A 5,710-nucleotide genomic window follows, 5' to 3' on the forward strand; every position below is an offset into this window, starting at 1 on the left:
AATCCCCTGATTCCTCAACCATCCTATTCACCAAGCATTTACATCTGCTTTTATAGATGAAGAACAAGGTGAATGTTCCCTCCCACCCAAATCTTATTTGTCTCCAACCATCTCCTCCCAGTAGGCTGGGTGCCAGCAGAAGTAATCAAAGCCTCCGTTTGTTTTCTCTTATACTCTGTGAGTGCTGACAGTGCAACATTTATGACAGATTCATTCAATTTTGTATAAAGGTATATCTATTGCAGGGGGATAAAACAAGAGCTTGCTGGAAGATGCAGCACACTCAATGTTATCTGGATCTTCTTCCACTTTCCTGCCTCCCCCACCCTCCCTTCTATTTTCCCCACATCCTCTGCTCTCCCTCCAATCCTTCCCCTCCCTCCTCCACTCTCAAACTTATCCTTCACTATGATCAATACCCATAGCCTTCCATCCCTCTGATCCTACCACCCCATTTCCTTCCTCTAATACTCAATATAGACCCACCTTCCCCATCCTACACATACAAGCATACACACATACACATATACACAGACTTTCACACTCTGCTCTGACAAACATCATTGCTCTCTGGACTGGCTATTTCTCTCGAGAATCAGAAGCGAGGGTTGGGAATGATGTGTCACCATTGAACTAGCAGTCCCTCATTGATGGACAGATGTAATCACAATTTAAGTACTGTAACACAGAAAAAGTTTGTGTACTAATGCATTTAATGGGAAGGAAATATTGGAAAGCTAGGCTTTTATCCACTTGAGTTTGGAAAAAGGACAGTGGTTTGATTGAACACAAAAGCACAAGAGGAGGAGTCAGCCACTCAGTTTCTCTAATCTGCACCATCACCCAATACAACCACAGTTGATTTACAAAAGGTCCCAGCTCCTCCTCGGTCCCAGAGCCTCAGGATTTATGTCAGGGTGGAGAATCATAATCAAAATTAGGTTTATTATCGCTAACATATGCTGTGAAGTACGTTGTTTCACAGAAGTACAGTTTAAGGCATAAACATACTTAAATAAATACAGTAATACAAAAGATGAATAATGTGGCAATGTTCATGAACTGTTCAGAAATCCAGTGATGGAGGGAAAGAAACAGTTCCTAAATCCCCGAGTATGGGTCTTCAGGCTCCTGTACCTCCTTCCTGTGTTAATAAGAAGTGGGAACGCCCGGGATGGTAGGGGTCCTTACCGATAGATGCTGCCTTCTTGAGTCACTGCCTTTTGAAGATGTTCTCAATGGTGGTAAGGCTTGAAGGGCCAGCAGGGCCTATTCTGCACTGTACCCCAATAAATAAATAACTAAAATAGGTGTACAATATTGTGGGGTTGTGTTAAGCTGGAGAACTGTGAAATACTCAGAAACGAGGAGTAATGAGTCAGAAAATTATAAAGAGAAAACTGGAATGTAAGAGCAAACTAGAGAATAATACTTACAAACAATAATACAAAAGGAAAGGGGTAGTTAAGCTTAAACACAATCTGGAGCCACATACAATCTGTTGGACTCTGGCTCAGGTAGCATCTAGTCAACACCCTATATTAGAGCTGTGGGAGTTAGTGGCTTTCCTCGGATTGTCTCCTCAGATGGAATCAGGAAGATCTTGAAAAGGGAGAGAAGTGTCAGAAAGGGTGGAAGTTAGTGGCAAGTGTGATACAATTGATTAGTTCCACATGAGTCTTGATTCAGGGTTTCAACACAAAATATTAACAATTCCTTTCCTCCAAGAGAGGTTGCACAATCCACTGAGTTTCTCTAGCAGAGTGTTTGTAGTTAAAGTGGTGCCTCGAGATGAAATGGATACAGGTAATGAGAACTAGAAAAGGCAACATTTTCACATGAGCAATGAATAACAGGATCCAAACAATTAGGATGATTGGATTGTTTTCAGAATGATAATCAGTAACTTCAACCATTTACATTTGGTGTTAATATCTTGGATGAAAGTACCAAGTGTATTATTTCCACTTTTTCCAGTGATATAAAGATCAGAGACCTATGAGAAGGATAAAAGAATCTGCAAGGGGTTATAGATAGGTTAAACAAATGGGTAAGAGTTTGGCAGGTGGAGTATCCTGTAGAGAAATATAGGCTATCCACTTAGAAAGAAAGAATGAAAAATCATATTATTATTATTATTATTTAGATATAGAGATACTTCAAAATCTTCTACAAATGGACATGGAAATCCTAGTGGAAAAACTAGCAGGTATAACAGTTATTGGAATTTCAGATGGAATATAGGGTTATTGCAAAGAGTATAGAAATTTTGTAGGGTAGAATCAAGGCTCCCAGTTTGATAGTAAGGTTTTCTGAACTGCCACTCAGCATTGAGTAGTAGGTGCAAAATGGGACAAAACTTCAGTTTGTATCCTGAGAAGTTTCCTAAAAGTGAGCATTACCTTAACTTCAAACTTGCATAGAATGCAAGCACTATCACCTCTTGTGGTTTTCAGAGGTACGGACCTCTGGAGGAATATCTTATGGATAGATAGCACACACATACATTGCCTCTTTTGACCTGATGCCAATTTATTTTGTCCCTGTTTATTCATTCCCCATTACTTTGTTCAACTGAATTCCTGTATGTATTTTTGTAATGGGAGAAAATACAGAGAACTGCATCTATTCTGCATTGGTGTGAGATCGGTTCATTGGATTAAAACCTACATCCTAGAAAAATGAACCATGAAGAATTGCAACAAAATTCTTACCTTGAAATGTCAATGCAGTTCGCAGAACAGGTGAAGACATTTTGGCAATTGCTTTGCTATTCAGCCTGATTATCCCATTATTGTTGCACGGTGCTATTCTGCTCTTGATTTGGATGTGACTGTCCTTCATGCATTACATTCATCTGGTGATATAATCTTGCTTTTATTGGTAAGAGTTGCATTGGTGTCTCATTCTCCTCTCAATAAATTGTATGTTTTCTGAGTAGATTTTGATCATAAGATCATGATATAGGAACAGAGTTAAACCTTTCAGCCCATCGATTCTGCTCCACCATTTAATCATGGCTGATTTATCATCCCTTTCTACCCCATTTTCCTTCTTTCTCTGTGTAAACTTCAAAGCCCTTAGTAATCTAGAATTTACTAACCTCTGCTTTAAATATACCCAATGACTTTGCCTCTACAACCATCCGTAGCAATGAATTTCACTAATTCAACAGCCTCCAGCTAAAGAAATACCCTGCATCTCTGTTCTAAAGGAACATCCCTCTATTCTGAGGTTGTACCTTCTCATCATAGACCTTTTTTATGCCATGGACCCTTTCCATTAACCTAGGGTCTCTGGATCCTAGGTTGGGAACCTATGTCCTAGACCCTCGCAATATTGGAAACATCCTCTGCATGTCTACTCTTTCTAGGTCTTTCAGTATTCAGAAGGTTTCAATGAGATCTCCCCCTCATTATTCTAAACTGCAGTGAGCACAGGACAAGAGCCTTTAAGCGCTTCTCATAGCTTTCCTTTTCATTGTCGGGCTCAATCTCATAAATCCCCTCCAGTCTCTCCAATCATTTAACTTTATTTGATGTGCAATAGACAACTTCACACACACACACACACACACACACACACACACACACACACACACACACACACACACACACACACACACACACACACACACACACACACACACACACACACACACACACACACACACACACACACACACACACACACACCACTTCCAACTATCCAGCTGACAAAAGTTTATCAATACACACCCTGTTGACTATACCTTGAAGTAACATAAGAGCATTCATCCAAATCCAAACTGAACCTGCCTTATAATATTTGGATAAACAATAAAATGATAAATGATATATTTGGAAAATATATTTGTTATTTGATTTATGTGTCTAAACAAATAATATACTTAGTGGCCACTTTATTAGGTATATCTGTACGCCCGCTCTTTAAAGCAAATATTTAGTCAACCAATCATGTGGCAGCAACTCAATGCATAAAAACATGCAAACCTAGTCAAGAGTTTCATTTGATGTTCACACCAAACATCAGACCGGGGAAGAAATGTGATCTAAGTTACTTTGACTGTGGAATGATAGTTAGTGCCAGACAAGGTGGTTTGACTCTCGCAGAACTGCTGATCTCTCAGGATTTTCACACACAACAGTCTCTAGAGATTCTAGAGAATGGTGTGAAAATCAAAAGACATCCATTAAGTGGCAGTTCTGTGGGTGAAAACACCTTGTTAATGAGAGAGGTCAGAGGAGAATGGCCAGACTGGTTCAAGCTGACAGGAAGGAAACAGTGACCTAAATAACCAAGTGTTACAATGGTGGTGTGCAGAGGAGTATCTCTGAATGCACGTATCCAGCCTTGAAGTGGATAAGCCTCAGCAGCAGAAGACCATGAACATACACTCAGTGCATTTCTGAATCTTATATTTTGCACTGCGACCAGTGTAAGTGCATCAAAGCTCAGAGTAAATTCATTACAAAAATATGTATATGCCTCCATATACCACACTGAGCTTTATTTTCTTGTGGGCATTCACAGTAGAATTTTTAAAAATATATAATACAAAAATGAAAGACTACATGCAAACACTGATGAACAGCCAATGAGTGAATGACAAATCATGCAAATAAGTACATCAATAATACTTAGAAAAAAGGTTGTAAAGTCATAGGTTGTGGGATCATTTCAGAGATGAGGTGAGTGAAGTTGTCCTCACTAGTTCAGGAAAATCTGCATATTTGTAAATTGTGTGTAAATCTTGATGGTAGATTTCGAATGAAAACATTAACATGTTGTTTATTTGCAAAGTAGATTAATATTTAATATTGTCAAGTGTTCTGTTCAAAGTGGTTTGGAGAGCAAATGTTTCCAAGCCCAATAAGATGAAACCTAACCTTAGGTCTCAGTAAATATATGTACTTATTAACCTGACTAAAAATAACAAGTTAAAGAAATACTTCTGAAGCCTAGTTTACTGAGTGCTTAAATCAAAATCATCTTGACAACCACCTGGTCTAAGATAAAGGCTGGCCCTTTAGTTTGTTGACTGAGTGCTAAGTGATAGTTGTGAATTTGCATTTATTTAAAAAGCTGTTTCAAAGGATTGAAATTGAAAAGTTGGCCATCATCCAGATTCCAAAGTTAGGAAGGGCTGATGATGAATCAAAGAACACTTGAATGGATAATGCTAAGTTTAATCAAATGAATTGAGACTGCAAAATTATGAAAAAACTTGAAATAATCTGTGGCTTTTCCAAGATACCCTAAATCTATTTATAGCTGATGAATATTTCTGAAGGGTACTCACTATTCTAATGTTAAAATGTGCACAGCAAGCTCCCACAAGCAGCAAAGTGGGAGTGACCTGCTTACCTGTGACATTGATTGAGAAATTAATTTGAGCCCCAGAGGCAAGTACCTGGGTTGTCCATACAGTCATGCCTTTGGGTTTTTTACATTCTCATTAAAGGTATGGGCTGGGTTTACAATTTTAAAAAGTGTAACTCCTTCCCAATTCTTTATAATTCTTGTACTCAAAACTGCAAACTGTAAATTTACTCTTTGAGGGCCAATAGGCACTAATCCATTATATGAAAGGATTGTGATGTCTTTGACTATATCATGAATAAGGTATAGCAGATATTTGCAACTTGGTGTGGAGCCACAGTTGCTAGTTCAAGTTCAAGCTTATTGTTGTCACAGGCGTAAGTACACA

The sequence above is a fragment of the Hypanus sabinus genome, chromosome 16 (genome assembly GCF_030144855.1).
Source record: "Hypanus sabinus isolate sHypSab1 chromosome 16, sHypSab1.hap1, whole genome shotgun sequence".
Lineage (NCBI taxonomy): Eukaryota > Metazoa > Chordata > Chondrichthyes > Myliobatiformes > Dasyatidae > Hypanus > Hypanus sabinus.